Source organism: Ambystoma mexicanum, chromosome 8 (assembly GCF_040938575.1).
Source record: "Ambystoma mexicanum isolate Mex_15411 chromosome 8, UKY_AmexF1_1, whole genome shotgun sequence".
Lineage (NCBI taxonomy): Eukaryota > Metazoa > Chordata > Amphibia > Caudata > Ambystomatidae > Ambystoma > Ambystoma mexicanum.
In genome coordinates, this window is record NC_090929.1 from 1,731,304,026 (window position 1) to 1,731,325,871 (window position 21,846).

The window sequence follows — 21,846 nt, forward strand, 5'->3', positions numbered from 1 at the left end:
AATAAGAGTTAGGCAGTATATAGAGCATAGAATAACAGAAAAAGATTGTCCAGAGAAACAAATCAATTTGAAAAAATGTGTATCAAAATTTATTGAAAGTGATACCAACAATTTAAACAATGGTGAGTCAATCACAAATAATTAAACACTGATCACTTTAATACAGCAAAACAGCAGGAACCGTATGCCTAAAGTCGGCTAAAACATTGTCACACATACTTGCCATTCATAGTGCACTCATTCAAACCCAACTCAACATACCGTGACATACATCCAAAAGCTTAAAAGACAAAATAATCATGCTAAAAAACCTGTGGGGAGAAGGAATTCATAACTGGTCCCCATCAAACAGACATAATTTTTATATTCATAATCAATAGAATTAATTAATAAATTATCTATTGTCAGGGTGGATCAGAAGGAAAAGTGCAAAAGATCACATCCCTGTAGGGTATATCTCTCGACCGGTTTCGACGTGTAGTGGTAGTAAACACAACGTCTTCCTCAGGAGGTGGATGTTACCATTCTGTAAGACACAAAAACATGGCTGTAGACTACTGCGTAGAACATATGAGTCATAGCTGACTGTCTGCCGAATACAATTAAACAGAGAGGGAACTACAAAAGAGCAGCCCAATTTTCTTTGTGAAACAACTCAGGGATCATATATGCCGTATAACAATAAAGCAAAATAGGAATCCCAATCTAACAGCTATATATGACAGAGCGAAAGGGTTAGTGACTCCCAAAAGAAGACCGTGCAGAATGGTGGGGAACCTTCAGGACCATGGTTAATCTGCGACAAGTATATAAGTGCACAATGCAGATTATATATAAACATATGATTGTTAGTCCAAAGAAGACCAATACTGGACCAACCTGATGAATGCCAAATTGCTATGGTGGCCGTAACGAAGTGATATGGTCAGTCATGCTGGGGGAAGCCAGGACCAAATCCTAACCTAAAGTGAGACCGACATGCAAAAAATGAAATAAAACAAGACAAAAAGTGCTATATCAAGTGCTTGAAACTCGAGCAAAAAATGGTGGCTCACCTGAAAAGGCACCCTATTGAATTAGGGGAAGCCAAGTTGCAGATGTTGGAAGTTGGGAAAGCAGCACAGCTTAACCCGAAACACCAGTGTCATCTGTAGATCACTACAACAAATCAGTTGAGAAGCCCATTATAATGATGAAATAGCAGAAAATGGCAAAAATTGCCGAGACAGAATGCAGGCGCTGCTTTGGTAAAATTACAAACAGAGCTGTGCTGTAAGGGTCCTCAGCGGACATGCCCATCCCTCAAGGAGGCCAAGAGTATTATGCCAGTACAGAACAACATGTGCAGCATTAACGTGGATGTTCAGAAAATGAATTAGCAGAAAATGGCAAAAAATACCAAAGCAGAAAGCAGACACTGCTTTGGAATGTCAAGCTGTGAGAGTCCACAGCAGACTTGCCTATCCCTCAAGGGGGCCAAGAGTGTTGTTATACACGTTTAAAATTACATGCACTGCATTCACGTGAATGCTCGAATGACTGCCCTGTTAAAGAATGTGCATGGCAGCACTGAACTGTCATCCAAAATGCAGCCCCTCTTAAAAGTGCTCAGAATTCCCACAATTAAGGTGTACAAAGCGGAAGAACTAGCCGCTTGCTTACCTCCATCAAACAATTATTCATCTCTGTCAAGTGGATGATAGAGGTCAAAAAGGTTGACTCTGCGAGCCGAAATAGATTTCCTCACTCAAAACGCCACGCATGCGTGTAGGCAGTCTGCACAAAAGAGGCTGGCTGACGGGCCCGGCAAGTCAAGCTCTATTTAAGCTAACTGCGCATGCCTATGTTGATAAGAATCAAGAATCCAGAACCCAGGTGCGTAAACTTGCTCGTGTACTGCCGCCCGAAATGTAATTAACACAAGCAATGAAAACTTCCTCAGCTGGAAAGAGAATGTTACCTAGAATTAAATACTGATGCCTGAAGGCCGCCTAAGAAAATTGAAAGCTGCTAGTTGACGCCCAGAGGGATTCTGGGAGTGGTAGTGCAGCTAAGTGAGTTATAAAGAAAATTGAAATAAAAAAATAAATTAACTGACAATTCGAACTTTAAATTACGAAGATGTCAACTAAGCGCCAATTAGATGCTGTAAATAATAATGACACAAAATAAGTAAAACCTCGTAGAATAGGTAAATACTATTATTGCCTAGAAAAAATAATTATTGCCTAGAAGAAATAGGCAGGAAAATTAAAAAACTGCTGACCAGACGCCAGATGAGCACTTGGAGATGACATCCAACTAAAGTGCGATATACGATCTACCAGTATCTAAATGGCTCAAAACTGAGCTAAAGATGTAAACGTCACCAAGTCTCTAGAAAATAAATGCACCTAGGCTGCCACAGGATGGTCCGGAATGGGCTGGTATGTTGTGGACAGTATCCGTAAATGTGAGAAGAATGACAAGAAGAAATGAATAGCATCCGTGCATAGGGCGATCCTAGAGTCAGGGAAAGCTCACAAAAACAGCAGCCAATTAACAGCAACTAGTAAACACAGGAATAAAGAATGGGGCGATTCATAGCCCACTCGTGATGGCATAGGCCCGTAGGGACTCGTGGTAAGAAACTAATTAACGGATATTAAAGTCCCATGACTCTAGCGTGTTGAGGCCTTTGTGGAGTGTTTTTAAATTAAAAATCCACATTTGCTCCTTATAGGACAATTTGTTGGCCAATTGTACTGTGTTATTGGCAAAAACCTTTTCTAAGCAGAACCAGGTTAAAGAGTCTGGATTGTGACCCATTTCTACACAGTGAATCACTAGTGGAGCCGATAAATTGCGAGTTCTGATTTTTGATCGGTGCTCATTAATACGTAGGTTAACTTCCCTAGAAGTTTTTCCTACATACAAAAGCTGACACGAGCACTGAATGGCGTAAATAACATTCTTGCTTCTGCAGGTGGTAAAAGTACGTAGTGCCCAACACCTGCCGTTGTAGGTAAAGTCTGTGGTTTTTTTTGAAAATTTACAGGCTGCGCACGACGTGCACGGGTAGTGGCCTGTCACTTGGTTGAGGTTGACATCCCTAACCCGGTTAGTACGAACCGGGAGTCTTGTGGCCCGAGTGAGCTTCTGTCCTAAATTTTTGCTTTTTTTAAAAGCAAAAAGAGGTTTCTCTAAATTGAGATTCGTGGAATTAAGGATCCTCCAGTTTTTCAGAACAATAGCTTTAATGGTCTCACTGTATTGACAAAAAGTGGACACGCAAACTAACTGTTCTTTCCCGACAGTTTTGTTTTTTGGTCTAAGGAGGGCGTCCCTGTTGGTATAGCGCGCTCTTTTTCTTGAGTGTTTTATGAGTTTGCGCGGGTAACGCCGATCTAACAGTCTAGCCTGTAAGACGTCCGCATGAGTATTGAATTGTGTGAGATTGGAGCAATTACGGCGCAGCCGTAGAAACATTCCATAAGGGAGATTGCGTAAAAGACTTTTGGGATGTTGACTTTTGAACTGTAACGTCATGTTCCTTTCTGTGGGTTTTCTGTAGAGCTCAGTCTGCAGGAACCCATCCTCATTATAAATGGATAGATCGAGGAAAGCAATGCGAGAGGTGGAGTATTCCAAAGTGAATTTGATGTTAATATCAACCTGATTGAGCCATCGAACGAAAAGTTCCAATGTGGCAATGTCACCCTCCCACAGTACTAAGATGTCATCAATATACCGGCGGTATAACTTAATGTTGGTAATATAAGGATTGCCGTCATTCAGGACAAAATTCTCTTCAAACAAGGCCATAAAAATAATAGCCAAATTCGGGGCAAACGCACAGCCCATGGCCGTCCCTTTAGTTTGCAGAAAGAACTCATCTTTGAACTTAAAGAAACTGTTGGAGAGGACTAATTCCACGCATGTAGTCAAAAAGTTAGTAGGGACCTCGTGTACAGGAGGTCGGCGATCCAACATAATTTGCAAACACTGAATAGCCTTTTCTTGGGGGATGTTTGTGTAGAGAGCCTCTATATCTAAGGCCACCAAGATCTGTTTAGAAGGGTCAAATGGGAGGCCTTCAACCAAGTTGATAACATCCCTAGAATCTAACAAGAATGTTGGGGTTCCCATCGCCAAAGGTTTAATGAACACGTCTATATATTTGGATAACGGTTCTAGAATAGAGCCGCACCCCGAAACTATAGGGCGTCCAGGCGGGTTAGATGTATCTTTATGGATCTTGGGGATGATATAAAAAAGGGGAGTTCTTTCCTCTGAGAAATTGACAAACTCAAATTCTTTTTTCGACAAAATGCTCTCCTCAAGTGCTTTTTCAGAAAGGCAAAGGATCTTCTTTTTGATCGAGGCAGTTGGGTCGCTAATGATTTTACGGTAATGACCGGGAATACTAAGAAGTCGAATAACTTCTTGATCATACAGCCCAGAATCCCAAACCACTATGCCGCCGCCTTTATCGGCACTCTTGATCACAATGGAAGGGTCTTGCGAAAGGGAATCAATAGCCTGAAATTCAGCTAATTGAAGATTGGGCCTCATGGTATTCCTAGGAAGCTCAAGACATTTAGCTAGTTCTTTAAGAACAATTTTTTCAAAAACAAGGACTTCAGCTGGAAGTTCTGCTGTATTGGGAGTAAAAGAGGAACGTCTGGCTAACCCTGACTTATTGGGCTGTGAGGTGTCTTCTTTGTCAGAAAAAAAGGCTCTAAGCCTAATTTTACGGAGGAATTGTTGAACCTCGTTGGTAAGGTGCATAGCACTCGGGGTTTGTGAGGGAACAAAAGAAAGACCTTGTTTCAGAATCGCCAGTTCGGGTTCTGTAATGGGGCGAGATGACAGATTGAAAATAGGTAGTACCTCATTTACCACCGGTACGAGCGGTTGCGTGTCTGGAAGTCGCGGTGTCCCTGCCCTTGGACCTAATGTATATATAGAGTATATACATTAGGTACAAAAATACAGTAGCACAAGCTAACACTGACCAGAGCTTTGGTATAAAAGTATATAATTATTTATTTAAAAACACACTTGTAAAATACACTGGCACTAATATGCCAAGCAAGTTCAAACACAGTCACTATAAGTATATACGCCTCCCTAATTAAATTATTCGACAAGTCTAAGTTAAGACACCACTTATTTGCAAAACAGAGATGAGCGCGTAACGTTAGATGGCACTCCAATAATTCAGTTTAAAAAGGGAGAGAAAGGGCAGAGTAAGGAAAAAACACAATGCCAACACTTTTAAGAAACCATAGCAAGTCAAGAAAGGCAGGGTCTACTGTAGAGCAAAAAAGTTCATAGGCCAGGCCCACTCTTGGAGAGAGCAAGGCGGAATGTGCCCAAGATCACACAGTTGAAATGCACTTTAAAGTCTTTGTACGGGACACCTTGGACAGTCCGTTGCAAGGGAGGCCAGGCGGGACACAGTACATTAAAGTGGTGAGAAAGCTCCAGCGGGGGCAGTTGTTCCTGGCAGCGGGTGCAAGTCGTGGCTTCGTCTAGAGGAAGAGATGATCTCAACATGGATTAAAGCTGAAGATCGTTGCACTGCCAGGGAAGAAACCAGCCGCAGAGTTCTCAATTAAAAGGTGCAACCCTTTTATTCGCGGTCAGTGATGAACGTGGCTATCTGGTTGCCGGGTTGCTTGGCACGGGCAATTCGACTACGAGACGTCCTGGAAGGCGAAAAAGGTGAACTGGTTGTGCCCACCAGTTCGAAGGGAAGAAGACTCTCCTGGAAGAAGATCTCCTCTGTCGTTGGGGAAGTGGTGAGTTGGTTACAGCAAGGCTCAACCGGTGGTGTCGTCGTTGTAGATGGCTCAGCTTCTCCCCTCTTTGGATTCTTTAGGTCCTGTGGCGACTTCTGAAGTTCCAGTCCCCAAAGCCCTGCTTTTATGCAGAAAACCCCCATTCATCAGCCTAGCTGTCAATCAACCATGCAAAGTGGTGAGTCGGGTGGCTCACCACTGGGGCAATCACACAAGAGTGTGACTTGAGTTGCCAAGGCAACTCAGTCCAGGGTGCCTATTCCCCCTCCCACACATCCTGCAGACCCAGACAGAGTGGCACCACTTTGGAGGGCTTCTGTGCAGAAGCCCGCCAAAAAGTGGAACAAAGGGCTCGACTTGGGTTAGGGTTTCAGAGGCGAACACAAACGCCATTTTAAAACCGAGTTCTGGCAAAAAGACCCGACCGGTGAATTAATATTAACTAAATAAACCAGCGGTATCTTTAACATTGCACCAAAAAAGTGGTGGTGTTTAAAATCAATGGGAAAATCCCATTGGAAATATTCCAAAGGAATATTTCGCGTGGTAACCACTGCCACCAGCCAGAAACTCGACGAGGGGGGACTGGACAGTGCCCCCCCGAAAACAGACCCAGGGGCAATCGAATTACCCCTTACCAGTACTTCCACAGTATGATGGTTTGTACTGGTTCTGTTCACAATTTTGGACTAGCAAAGCCAATGGTGACTTTACATGCCCTGGGTATGGAGTCTATGTTTGGGAGTCACTATGACACTTACCTTGCAGAGCGAAGGGAATCCGCATGGTACTTCCCCTCCTCAGATGGACGCTTACCTTGCTGAGGGAAGGGAATCCGCATGGTACTTCCCCTACCTCACCTCAGATGGACGCTTACCTTGCTGAGGGAAGGGAATCTGCATGGTACTTCCCCTACCTCACCTCAGATGCACGCTTAGCTTGCCGAGGGAAGGGAATCCGCATGGTACTTCCCCCTACCTCACCTCAGATGCACGCTTACCTTGCCGAGGGAAGGGAATCTGCATGGTACTTCCCCTACCTCACCTCAGATGCATGCTTACCTTGCCGAGGGAAGGGAATCTGCATGGTACTTCCCCTACCTCACCTCAGATGCATGCTTACCTTGCCGAGGGAAGGGAATCCGCATGGTACTTCCCCTACGTCACCTCAGATGGACGCTTACCTTGCAGAGGGAAGGGAATCTGCATGGTACTTCCCCTACCTCACCTCAGATGCACGCTTACCTTGCCGAGGGAAGGGAATCCGCATGGTACTTCCCCCTACCTCACCTCAGATGCACGCTTACCTTGCCGAGGGAAGGGAATCTGCATGGTACTTCCCCTACCTCACCTCAGATGCATGCTTACCTTGCCGAGGGAAGGGAATCCGCATGGTACTTCCCCTACGTCGCCTCAGATGCACGCTTACCTTGCAGAGGGAAGGGAATCTGCATGGTACTTCCCCTACCTCACCTCAGATGCACGCTTACCTTGCAGAGGGAAGGGAATCTGCATGTTACTTCCCCTACCTCACCTCAGATGCACGATTACCTTGCCGAGGGAAGGGAATCCGCATGGTACTTCCCCTACCTCACCTCAGATGCATGCTTACCTTGCCGAGGGAAGGGAATCCTCATGGTACTTCCCATACCTCACCTCAGATGCACGCTTATGTTAACGAGGGAAGGGAATCCGCATGGTACTTCCCCTACCTCACCTCAGATGAACGCTTACCTTGCCGAGGGAAGGGAATCCGCATGGTACTTCCCATACCTCACCTCAGATGCACGCTTACCTTGCCGAGGGAAGGGAATCCGCATGGTACTTCCCATACCTCACCTCAGATGCACGCTTACCTTGCCGAGGGAAGGGAATCCTCATGGTACTTCCCCTACCTCACCTCAGATGCACGCTTACCTTGCCGAGGGAAGGGAATCCGCATGGTACTTCCCATACCTCACCTCAGATGCACGCTTACCTTGCAGAGGGAAGGGAATTCTCATGGTACTTCCCCTACCTCACCTCAGATGAACACTTACCTTGCAGAGGGATGGGAATCCGCATGGTACTTCCCATACCTCACCTCAGATGCACGCTTAGCTTGCAGAGGGAAGGGAATCCTCATGGTACTTCGCCTACGTCACCTCAGATGCATGCTTACCTTGCAGAGGGAAGGGAATCCTCATGGTACTTCGCCTACGTCACCTCAGATGGACGCTTCGCTTGCAGAGGGAAGGGAATCCGCATGGTACTTCCCCTACCTCACCTCAGATGCACGCTTACCTTGCCGAGGGAAGGGAATCCGCATGGTACTTCCCCTACCTCACCTCAGATGCATGCTTACCTTGCCGAGGGAAGGGAATCCTCATGGTACTTCCCATACCTCACCTCAGATGCACGCTTATGTTGCCGAGGGAAGGGAATCCGCATGGTACTTCCCCTACCTCACCTCAGATGAACGCTTACCTTGCAGAGGGATGGGAATCCGCCTGGTACTTCCCATACCTCACCTCAGATGCACGCTTACCTTGCAGAGGGAAGGGAATCCTCATGGTACTTCGCCTACGTCACCTCAGATGCACGCTTAGCTTGCCGAGGGAAGGGAATCCTCATGGTACTTCGCCTACGTCACCTCAGATGCACGCTTACCTTGCAGAGGGAAGGGAATCCGCATGTTACTTCCCCTATCTCACCTCAGATGCATGCTTACCTTGCAGAGGGAAGGGAATCCGCATGGTACTTCCCCTACGTCACCTCAGATGGACGCTTACCTTGCCGAGGGAAGGAAATCCGCATGTTACTTCCCCTACCTCACCTCAGATGAACGCGTCGTCGCTGATGTCAAATACGTAGCCTGGATAACGACGCCACAGATGAGATCAGCTGATCACGCCATCACAACTGACCTTCCCTGACATTCTGGAGCTGCGCAAGGAAAAAATGCCTGGCAAGGTAAACAAATAGCACATAAGAGATTTTCCGGACAACCTCTCAGTATTTACACATGCACTCACGCGCACTGGAAAGTCAGTCTATATGAAACCTATTGGAACCAGGATCAATTACGAGATGGTTACTTTTTCTTAAATGAAACAGTCTTTGAATTTAAAGCTGAATTAAGGAAAATGTATTTAGCTTGAAAGCTGCAGAGTTTGCTGAACAAACAAATCTTCTTCTCTTCCAAACTTCTTCTTCACTGAAGGAATCCTGTCCTGATTTCTTCTTTCTTCTGAACCAAGATGATCTTTCCTGAATACCTAAGGCCCAATACTTGGGAGAAAACTAAAACATGACCTGCAAACTGAATATCTCAAATGAAAGGCAGTTTAGAATGCTCAAAACAATCCATTGGGCCTCATTACGAGGTAGGTGGTATGGGATTACTGGCACCGGTAAGGACACCATGCCAGTAATCCCTTACCACCCTATTCCGCGGACCCTTAGCGGGTCCCTTCCTTAACGCCTGGTTTGACCAGGTGTTAAGGATGGGACCCGTTAAGGGACTTCAGAGTTAATAACGGTACCGCAAATTGCGGTACCGTTCTTAGCTCCATCCCCATTCCCATTGAGCCCTATGGGGGCTCGAATGGGAATGGGGAATGGTTCCCGGAATGGGGACTTACCGGGTCCTCCAAGTTTAGAATGACCCGGTAATTCCCTATTTCAGGAACCCGGACCCGGAATGCGGTAAGGGGGTAGCCATGGTGCTAATAGCACCATGGCTACCTCCTGCCTCGTAATGAGGCCCATTGTCTTTCTTTCACCCAATCACGACTCCTGTTCCTTCCCTTCATCCTGGCTTGGGTTCCCTACTGTATTCTGAAGACAAAAGTTAAGGCCCAAACCATTCCAAGGAATCTTCACAGAGAATAACAAATTATTAAATATGAAAATAAAATAATGTCTATTCTTTCAGGGACCTGACATGAAAATAAAGTATTTTTCCCAGGGACCCAACAGTAAAGTAGTGACTATTTTCCCAGGGACCTGACAGTCGTCCCTTCTCCCCAGGGGGGCACCTTTGAGGCTAGGGATGTGAGCCCACTAAGCAAGACCCTGCCTAGGGCTCCCGGAAAGTGGGACGTCGCTGGGAGTGACGCCCCTCTGGGGGACAAGGACTCTCATTCCCATAAGGAACTCCCCATCACAAATACACTGGGAATAGAAAGGACTGATGTTGCTTCTGTTCTACATCCAACGAATGGTGACATTGCTTCCATCTCTTTTGCTTTAGGTAATGCTGGATTCCACTTCAACTCAGCCAAAGAGGAGCAGCGGTGAGCATAAAGGGAGGTGGAACCTTGAATAGAGGAGGGAGAATCCTAGGCACAGGCAAGCCTCTGACATACAGCTGTCCTGCACGGCAGAGCCAAGAGTAGCGCGGAGCAACACAGCGAGGAAGTGGAGACGCCGGAAGGCCGGCATCGAGAAAGGTGACGTAGCTGATGAGACAAGTGGCTCGATGACAAATGCTGGGGGTGAGGAGGAGACACTTGAGGAAACAAAAGCCTGGTTATGTTGCTGAGGAGCTCCCCCGGACAAAACATAGCCCCAGAAAATATTACCCCCCAACATATTCTGCACCCCCTCAATTTACTTGTATTAAAGTAAATACAAGTGATTGTAAAATCCCATCCCGGGAGGATAGCTCAGCGGCAACGTGCTCGCCTTGGAAGCAAGATCCCCAGGTCTGCGCTTAGAAACCTCTGGGTATTAAGCACGTTATAAATAACCTATCATATCATATATGTACCTATTATGAACTGTTTTTCAATATAAAAATAATACAGTATTTTAACAGGATAATATTGACGACACAGGTCTCTTTCATGTACTCTATCTCAGTGCAATTCAGTGGTTGTAAATTATAACAAAGTAATATGAAGTGATTGTAGATGCTTAAAAATAGTGACCTCTAAAAACATGTTGATTTAAACATTACAGGTTTCGTCCAGTCCATCTGAGGTTTGATTTCTCAAGTCCAGCAGTGTTTTGAATACTAAACAAGAGTCAGAGATGAGTGCTGAAGGAGGAAAACCGCACACTGGTCCCCGCTCAGGTATGTGACAAATGCCTGTACCTATTTTGTGTTAAATTAATGGAGCTGAACAGTAAATGCCCCGGCCACCTCGCATCCCTTATATGTGTTTCAGAGTTACCAAACTGCTTTCATTTGGACTTTGTGACATGAATAGTGATTTATTCAGCATCAACATGTGAAATGGCTCCCTTCAGGGTGCTCAGGGAAAGTAGCTAAAAAGAGGGCGATCTGGGGAAGAGCCACAAGGGAAATGTTTAGCAAAATACAGCGGCTAAAAGGTATACAAAGGTCACATTTTTATCCAAATATATACTCAGAAACCAAAAGTGCAGAGTATGTAAACAAGTAGTAGTTTGTCTTTCATAAAGTGCCTTTATCCATGTGTATGGCCTCAATGGGCTTGCGGGGGGACAGCCCTCAGGGGAGGTATGGGGAATTGTCAGAAGGATTAGAATTCCTGTGTGCATTTAGTGAAAAAGGAGATTGGGTGTGATGGTCAAGCCCCATTAAGATATCCATGATGGTCAGGCATGTGGGCGAGTGGTGAGAGGTGGTGAGGAGAGTGGGCGAGTGAAGGAGACTCGTTATGTGTGCAGCTGGGATAGGTAGTTAGGTGGGATGGTCTGGCCCCATTAAGCTACCCATGATGGTCAGGCATGTGGGCGAGTGGTGAGAGGTGGTGAGGAGAGTGGGCAAGTGCAGGAGACTCGTTATGTGTGCAGCTGGGATAAGGAGTTAGGTGGGATGGTCAAGCCCCATTAAACTACCCATGATGGTCAGGCATGTGGGCGGATGGTGAGAGGTGGTGTGGAGAGTGGGTGAGTGCAGGAGACTCGTTATGTGTCCAGCTGGGATAAGGAGTTAGGTGGGATGGTCAAGCCCCATTAAGCTACCCATGATATTCAGGCATGTGGACGGGTGGTGAGAGGTGGTGAGGAGAGTGCGCGAGTACAGGAGACTTGTTATGTGTCCAGCTAGATCGAATTTTTGTTGTGGGACCTAACTGATGGCAGAGATGTTGTGCTTTGAAACTTTGCTTTGATGTGGCCGTGTTTGTTTTTCTCCCCCTCCCTCCTTGTTTGTTCCTCCCTTTGCCCCTCCAGCACTACCAGAAATGTTGTCAGGCCTACTACGATAGTCGCTTGTCTGTTCTCATCGCCTACCACCCCTCATCCCTCCCTCATTTTTGTCATTGCTCTTGCACTATCTGCAATGTCACCAGGCCTAGTACAATAGTTAATTTCACATTCTTAATGACTCAAGGCCTTGTAAGAATGTCATTGTATTTTCCCTTGCCCCCCCTTGCCTTTAAGCGCTTTGAAACACATTGTGTATAGGAACTATATCGTCTGCAGGTGCGGCAGAATGCTGCTGTTCGCGTAGTTACAGCCTTAGCTTATGGCCAGCCAGTATCTCATGCTCGCCGGAACCTTCATTGGCTCTCAGTAGCAGCTCTCATTGTCATTGTAATTGGTTATTTATAACGCACTTAATACCCAGAGGTTTCTACGCACGGTCCCGGGGATCGAACCTGTGTTGCTCCGCGTCATCTTGCTTCCAAGGCTAGTGTGTTGCCCCTGGGCTATGCTCCCGAGACAGAACATTCAGTTCAAAGCTCTCTGCATGATTCATCGAGCTTATTATGGTAGAGGCTGTTTTTCTTTACAGGAGAATATTTTCCTCTACTTCCTGCACGTTCATTACGTTCAGACCCTCTTACGCTCTTGTTATCGGTTCGTACGGTGTGGTGGCCATGCATTCTCTGTTGCTGTTCCCAAGCTCTGGAATGCTCTGGTTTTTTTGTCGACTAACCTATATTTTAGCATATTCAAAGCTACCCTTAAAAGGTATCTCTTGCACAATTCCTCTCTTTACTCGCTCTGCATCTTTCTAGCGGCATGATGAATTTTTTGGTGAAAGTTAAAGTGGGTTAAAGTTGAACTCACAAGGTGTGCCTAGCAGCGTCACTGTTTAGAGCTGACCTTTTGAAAGTGTCCCCTAATGGCGTCACTGTGTTAGAGTTGAACTTAGAAGGTGCGCCCTAATATGGTCACTGTGCTAATGTTGAATCTAGACGGTATTCCCAACATCACTGTGTGTGCCCCAATAGGGCCACTGTGTTAAAGTTGAACTAAGAAGTATGCCCTTATAGCGTCACTGTACTAGAGTTGAATTAAGATGGTATTCCCAACATCATTGAATGTGCCCTGAAAGCGTTACTGTGTTAAAAGTTGAACTTCGAAGATATTCCCAAAATCAAGTGTGCCTGGTCGCATACACTTTACTACAATATCACACTACTATGCTTACTCTCTCCTATACACCACCATTCAACTAGAACACAGCAGTACTATGTCACATTTGGTAAAGCTGTTCTCATATTAACATGATTCATCAAACTACACATCATCCTAATATAACACAGCTAGCTAGCCTAGGCGTCTCCTCAGGCCTAACGCAGCCAGAACTCAGTCCGGGTGTCCTCCCTCCAGACTGAACACATTCACTGATCTCCTCGCCACCACACCCACTGTTAAGAAGCAGCTATCATGCAACAACCACAACAGCTGCACACATACCTGGTGCGCCCACGCACTTCACGACACTCTCTCTCTCTCTCAACTGACTTGAACTGCGGTTCCCGACAGCGTTCAACCTACCAGCTCCTTGAGATCATACCAATGATACATAAGGCGCTATACAAATGCAAAATAACATAACATAACATATGCGCTTTTACAATTTTTTAATAGAGGATAAAATCCTGAAAATACTAAATACGCTTTCCTATTATCTCCATTAAAGAACACTTACCCATTTTTACTACTCACTTTAGCCAACCAGGTGACTTGACAGACTCTTGACTCATTTTACCAAGTCTCTGAAAGTAATGGAACACCTCTAACCCTCAAGATCGCCCCGTGATCCTTGCCCCTCCTAGTAATTAAAAACAGTGTTTCGACGTGATGAGACTCATCAGCAACTATTGAGTCGGCTTCATTACAGGTGGTTTAAAAAAATAAAGGCGAAACCACTTTTAAAGAAATCTACACTAGTCATCGGAGCTGGAGAACCTTCGCTTTACTTCTCAACCACCATGCCATTAAAGTCATGGAGTGTATTGTAAGCACAGTTGCAATCTTTTGTTGATACTTTAGCAATTTATCAGGCCGACTTCTGATCTGGACAAGGGATATGATCTGTGATAGTGTGAGTGACGGGTGACCTCCAAAGTGACAGGTGTTGCCTGTTTTGCTTGATTATTCTACCCTGCCCCCCCCCCCACCTCCAGCCTACTTCTGCAGGAGTCTGTCCTGATACATTCTGGTTTCACCATCACCGTCTTGTGGCCAATGCTGGATTTGACTTTTATGGACTTCATTCATTCATTCACGGTGTGTCACTCTTTCTCAACTCTCATGCTGGACTTCCTTTGCATCTTGTACTCATGGTGGCCCTTTATCATGCTATTCCCATCGTCATCTTGTATCCTGGCTTGCAACATTATGTGTTACTACTGACTTCTGCAATTGTATTCGCTCTCTACTCTTGCCTCTCCACTCTTTTTGACTGCTTACTCTCTGTTTTCTCCTCCTTTCCCTTCTCCCTTTTCCTATCTCCTCCCCTTACTTTCTTCTATGCACTTACTCTATCAGAATTGTCCCTGGACCTAATATGTCAGCAACCTAGTCTTTCTCCTACCCCCTCCCCTTTACTGTTTTTTTCCTCCCCACCCCACCTCCAGCACTATCAGAAATGTTGTCAGGCCTAGTACGATAGTCGCTTGTTTTGTTCCTCCCCTCCCTTTCTGCACCCCTCTCCGTCACCTTTTGTTTTTCTCCGGCTCTACCAGAAATTTCGTCAGGCCTAGTACGGTAGTCACCTGTCTGTTTCCATTTTCTTCCCACTCTCCCCCTCCATTCCTTAGCTATGTCTTAGCTCTTGCACTATCTGAAATGTCGTCAGGCCGGATACAATAGTTAATTTCACATCCTTACTGTTCATGGCCTGTAAGAATGCCATTGTATTTTTTTCCTTGTTCCCTCCCTTGCCTTGAAGCGCTTTGAAACACATTGTGTATAGGCGCTATATAAATAAACTATCATATCATATCAGAGGATAGTGGGTGACGGCAGTGCCCGCACATAGATACTATTCTATACTTCAGCGGCTGCTGACCTGGACAAGGGATATGATCTGTGATAGTGGGAGTGACCGGGAACCTCCAGATGATGGGGAAGGACCGCAGTGCCTGCACATAGATACCATTACATATTGTAGCAGCTTTTGACCATGTCGTTCAATGCATCCACCTATTCTGGCTAAGCATAGAGCACCAAGCTTTAGACTTGATCACCTCTTTCCTTATTGGAGATCCCATTTGATTACTTGATCATCTTTTTGTGTCGGCATGCTAAACTATTCTGTGTGGGATGACTCAAGGTTCAGAGTCTGAGTCCAAGCCCGTTGATTCTTTATGTAAGACAGCTGCGCAATTTTATTCATGCTCAAGGAATGTCCTTTTATGCATACACGCATGACACCCTTGTAGTCCTCCCGTTGGGTGACAACCTGGGTGAAATTGTACAGGTTTTCCATCAATGATTGGAGGATGTCAGCCAATGGTCCACTCTAAAACTGATGGGTTGATCTGTGGCCACCAGCCCGTATGACCATGACTATATTAGTGAAGGGAACCAATCTGGCCCATCGACTAGAAGTCAGGGATGCAATTTCCCTTTGCTCTGAGTGAGTGCCCATCTCATGTTACCCAGGCATGTTATTATGTCATTTCTTACACCACATCTATCTCGCAGACCTCCAATGAGTGCAGTAGTCCACTCTTGTTGTCCTGTCTTTGGATAACCTGTCATTTTTTATACAATTTCTTTTTCTTACACACATTCCAAGTGGTACATGCATTAATTGTGAATCATTTAGAATATTTTAATACAGTTTAATAAGATTGAAATGAAACTAAAGAGAGTACAAAATATGGCAAGCCACACTTAGTTAAAACTAGGTTATAAAGAGTACAAATTCACAGCCTTTCGCTGGCTGAAAGAGTCCAATTCAAAACCATGTGATTGGTCCATTATGTTATAAGGGCCATCCTTTTCTTTGGAATAGGTTTGCAGAGTATGCTCTCCCAAGATCTCTAAGATCTGTGATGCAAGGCCTGTTAGTTAGCCCCAGGACCTGGTGAGTTTAGAGCTGCTAATATGCAGGAAATGGAGAAGACAGGGACGGGGCCTTCCCTATCTATGCCCCATATCATACCTTCAAAATTAGACCCTCACTTGCCCTCATGCAACTTAGAAAGATGCTCAAGACCCTACTCTTTAAGGAACACATCTTCACACACTGTCGACAACCCTGATCCCACCCCCCACTGCAACGCTAATAACTGCTCCTGTTGCTACAGTAATGTTACACAGCGCTTTTCTAACTTGTGTCACCATACCTGTATTCCTAGTATCCTATGTAGGTAGTACAGGCAATCACATACATGACAGCAATACCTTGTGGTGTAAAGAAGAGGTTTAGAGGTGTGTTTTGGACAAATGCCTTTAAGGACTCAGTGAGTCTCTAATGCTAAAAAGGGATCTTTAAATCTAAACCGTGTCAGGAAAGGGGCAATGTAAGCAGTGGTGTTCTCCCCGCGTGGCCTGCACATAGATACATAAACCATAAAGCTCATTCCCCCTCCTGGCACATCCTAATCTACAACACGATGTCCAAAGAATGAGGCCAACAAAAGGTTAAAAAGCTAACTTGATTTGTCCTTAGCCTCAAGTCTCTTGCCGCTCATCCCTAAGCTAAGTTTGAAAAAACAAGGGTTGACCCCTAATCGTTGTTACCGGGGGCGGGGGGCTTATACTTGTAAACGGGGTATATTGTAAATGTGAAACAAGGAATGAGTTTAGCGCTACACCTCCCTCTTGTGTCCAGACCTTGTGTCACCTGTAACAGCAATGCAGATGTGAAATAAATGCTGCACGGAGCCTCACTTGTCCTTTTATGTTAAAAACATAGTTAAAATGTATTTGTCAATATTTCATAATACAACACAGTAAACACCATTCATCACAACGGAAAACAATTTCACATGCATCTAACATTCAACATAGTATTTTGTTCATTGAGCAGGGTACAATATTCCCAGCTCTTTGGAGTGCACACGTGCAATGTGGGGTTAGTAAAAATGTGTGCTTTCTATGCAAATGGCATATTCTGAAAGATTGATCATAGTCGTTCTGTATGGTGTGAGAAAGGCATGGTGCTCAGAGGTAGACACAGACTCAACGATACAAGTTTCAAAAAGCTTTATTTATAAAAATGCGGTTTGAAGAATTCCTAACACGCCCTAGTTAGAATTGGGAGTATTCTCAACCATGAACATAATGAAGAAAGAATAGTCCAAAAGTCTGTCTATCAAAAGTAAAGAATTTGTCCGTGTCAAACCTACACTTGCCCTCACGCTCTAACTTAACAATGTGTCGGGTATTGGATAAAATATGTGTCTCAAAAGAATATCAGGATTACCATGGAGTTTCTTCTCAACTTCCTTCACCAAGCTTAAGTCACTCGGTATCTCCAAAAGTTCTATTTGTTAAAAACAGTTCACAAAAAGGCAGTTCAATAGCTTTCTTATTCGGGACAGTTCATATACTTGTCTCAGGCTTCCCTCACCTGATTCAATGCTCTCTAGCATAACACAGTTCTGATTTAACAGTGTTCCTGGGTGGATCTTTCCGGCTTTCCTTACCGGAGCTTAGACCCTCTTTACTCGTTACTGTCAATTCTTTAGTATTTTACATTACAATACTTCATCATCTTGATACATAGGGTTCCCTTCCCCAATGTTCCTGCTTTCCTCATGCAGTTTGTCGAAGACTTTCAAAACGGCACAACTTATTATTCCCATGCTTTACCACTGTGACACAGTTGCATTCTGGTTATCTTATTCCTTGTACTCTTGTTAGTCTTTCCTCAAGCGTGCCTTCCTCACACCATGACAAGTTCCACTTCTTTGTCTCCTTCTCAAACATGCTCATTAGTACCCAGCCAAGTTTCACTTTCTTGTCAATTCATTTAATCACTCATTTCAGTTTCTTCCGATCCCCATCAGCGTCTTGCTTCACTCAATATTCTCTTCCGTAGCCTTTCCCGGAGGCTTTCATTAACTTTTATTCAACTTGCTTTTCACCTCCGTGATACTTGGTTTAACTTTCACATTTCAGAGACTTTCAACAATGCGGTATTCTACAGGATCACTCAGTTACATTTTTTCATCACAGTTCAAAACAATCAAAGCTTTCTTTCAACGTATCTCTCTTATTACGCATAATCTTGCTTGCAACTTGGTAATCATTTGCATCGTTACAAACTGGGCTCTCTCATCACTTCGAGCCCACCAGCTGTACTTTAAGAACACGTCCTTCACGTTACTTTTATCTGAGATCAGGGTCTCTCCCCTCCTGCCCCTCAGACATGCCTGGGCGGGTTTGCTGTCCCAGAGAAACAAGCAATCTCTTGGCACAAGGTACAGAGAGATTAACCAGCTTCCCGGGTTCCTTTGACTAACCCTTTCGGCTTCTTGGAGACACGGCTCCCTCACAACACTTTCTCCTGCTTCAACCTGTAGCGTCATGGTATCCTGTTCTCTCAAGCCTGGTTCTGAACTGCTCAGCTGCTTGCCATCCCGCCTGCTTTCCTTCTCAAACATCTGGCTTACGGTTCTCTCTTTGTGAGTCTGGGTTCAACCTTTTATACTTAGTTCGGTACTCAATTGCATTCAGGTGTTTGTGTTCGTAGCCACGTGCCTGACTGTGCCTGGCCTCATTAGAGGGACATTCATAGAAAGAGAAGAGTCATTCTGAGTGTAGATGTATTAAGACGGGAGAAGCATTGAGGGGTCTGCGGAACCCAGGCTCTTGCTGACAGTAGGCTGAGGGGATGTCTGGTAGCGAGTTATTTGAAAGGGGGGATACCATGTCTCACCCTTGGGTAATCCCTTCCCAATCCCAAGGGATCCTCCACCACAGTGATCCTCCCTCGCTAGTCCACCCCCAGGGTCGGGATCCAAAAGTGATGGCCCTCCCCTGGCCACCTGTTTGGAAGATTCCCCGGGAGTGGGAAGGGAAAAACACTTTCACAATGGGTATGCAGCAACAACCATTTTCGATACTTCCAGTAAATGTTGATCTATTAAAGTTTGTTCACATGTCTGGATGTTGTTTTTTATTTTACAGTGTTGTGTTATCCACTTTTGTTTGTTCACAGCAGGATGATTCTATGAATTGGTTTCTGGAGACTGGCTGTTTCGGCCGTTGTTATGGTGATTCGCACATCCAGGCGATCATCTTTTTGAGTGTTCTACTGGCCCTTCATCAGGACATACATTAACTGAATCGCAGAACATAAATGGTGCATCTAACCCTTTTGATAACTGTAATTAAATTAAACTGTTATGAAATTAAAATAAATAGATTTAGGTGAGGACTCTTATTGTGTACATGTTAGTTTTATCAAGTTTTCAACTTGGTTAAAGGGGACTACTGACCTGAATCTTGTTCAAACATTTGGGGAAAATAATTTCTTCCGGTGGACATTTCTTTCCCTTCAGAAGGGGGTTTTCTTCCAGAGTGGTCTCTTCCTAATTTTGTGAGGTGAAACCTGTATCAATAACATATGTTCGTTGTTATAGCAACTTGAGTGTGCTGACACAGTGTTGTTAGTTGGGGCTATTAAACATTGGCTACTTACCTTTCAATTTGTACTATATTTTTAACATAAAAGGACAAATGAGGCTCAGTGCAGCATTTAATTCACATCTGCACTGCTGTTATAGGTGACACAAGGTCAGGAGGAAGGGTAGCTCTATACTAATTCCTTGTTTCATATCATCCCTACACTAAGACATAAACGCTCCAAGTCTTGACCAGCAAAAGGGTTCACAAATCATGGTCTACAAACTATCCCCAGTCTTGAACACGAAACAAAGAAGGTTCTCTTGGGTTGGCTCTTCCAGGGTTTACCCAGTCTGCTTCCCCTCTGACCCTTCATACTTCTCCTCGGTCCATTGCTTCTCCGTCTTCATATCAGGGACTGCTCTCACATCTGTGTCTTTCAGCTTGGATACTCAGCTTTCTTCCCCTAAATAGTTGGAGGTATCTCCATCCTCGGATTGCCAGTCAGACTGGTCTTCTCTAGACCGTTTCACCAAACATAGGCTCTACTCTCAGATTTCAGGGTTCCGCCTTGCAGCTCTCACCGCAACCTCCATTTCAGAAGTCCCTTGGGTGGGTCCCACCAGGACCTTGACTAGAATCTTTCATCTAGACTAGCTATGACCTTCGTGGTCGGCGTGTGGTTGGGCCGGTCTCACTATGACCTGTTCACTTGTGCAGGTCTCCGCATGATCTGGTATCGGCATTTGCTTGTGCGGGTCTCACCACCAACTGATTGATTTTGTCATTTTTAAAGTGCAACGTTCGCCTGTAAGCATCTTGGCGCTGGAGAGTGAAGGACCATTCAGATGAAGCCAGAAAAAAAACAACATCTAAAACAGAAGTGTCTTAATCGCCTTCCTAAAGGCTATATGATTCGACAGTTTCTTTATGGAAGTAGGTAGGTCGTTCCATGGCCTGGCTGCGGCCACAGTGAAATCTCTGCCGCCGATCCTCATGCGACTGCAATAATAATAACAGTGCTGGAGTGTTTCAATAAGTGTGTTTTTAAATAAATAATTGTATACTTTGATACCAAAGCTCTGGTCAGTGTTTGCTTGTACTATTGTGTCTGAGTGCCTATTGTGTATACTTTGCATACTGCCTAACTCTTCTTGAGGGAAGTCTGACTGCTCAGCCACAGCTACCAAGTGAATCTGTGTGGTACAGACTGCTACCAAGTGGGTTTACTGCTAACACCTGTAGTCTTAAATCTTTTGCAGTGTTCCCAAAGGGAACTGCACAGGTTTCTGCCTAACATTCCTAGATTTATTACTTTGCTTACCGGAGATGGAAGGGCACCAAGAGAGGAAGGCCAGAAAGAGGAAATCCAAAGTGTAGGATCTGGCAGGCACCCAACCACCAGGACTTCTGTCTTGTCGCCGTTCAGTTTGAGCCAGTTGTGGTTCATCCATTCACCCACGGCTGCCAGGCATCCCCGCAGGCATGATGACATCTCAGCCTGATCCAGATCTAATCAGATCAAGATCTGAGTGTCGTCAGCATACGAGTAACATCTGATGCCGTAGGAGCGGATGAGAGTCACAAGTGCCCAAATATAGATGTTAAATAAGATCGGAGAAGAGGAGCCCTGAGGGACACTGCACGTGAGGAGACAGTGGGCAGATAGAAACGGAAGCATGGAGAGGGTCTGGGGACGATCCGCCAGGAACAAGGTGAACCAAGCCAGTACCTGGCCCGATATCCCTATCTGGGCCAGCCGAGACAACAGAATGGAGTGGTCGACATTGTCGAAGGCCGCTGACTGATCTACCAGTATCAGGGCACCAACCCCACCTGAGTCCACTAGCCTGGACATATCGTCCTGAACGGCGGGCAGTACACTCTCCGTTCCTCGACCAGGTCTGAAACCGGCTTGTGCTGGGTACAAAAGGTGAAAAGATTCAAGGAATGAGGAGAGAAGAGGTGTTACCAAAGATTCAAGTAGTTTAGAAAGGAAGGGAAGAAGAGAAATGGGACGGAAATGAGCCCAAGTGGTAGGATCAATTGATGGCTTTTTTAAAAGAGGAACAACTCTAGCCGCTTTAAGTTCAGGCGGGACTAGTCCAGTTACAGGAATTGTTCACAGCAGCTGTGAGTACTGTCAAGAGGTCTGGGGAGATTATCTTCATGATGTCGATCGGGATAGCATCTGAAGGGGAGCAAGATTTAATCTATGGAATTCCTGCTAACACGTTATCCCCTGTAAACAGGGAAAAGGAAGACCATACCGCAGAGTCAGCAGTAAGGGCCACAAGATCAATAGATTGTTGTTACTAGAAGGGGTC

General features: G+C 45.1%; 1 pseudogene; it reads left to right on the plus strand.

Moving 5' to 3' along the window:
* LOC138473377 (zinc finger protein 271-like) overlaps positions 1–21,846 on the plus strand; it is a 195,957-nt pseudogene that overhangs the window by 26,747 nt on the left and 147,364 nt on the right.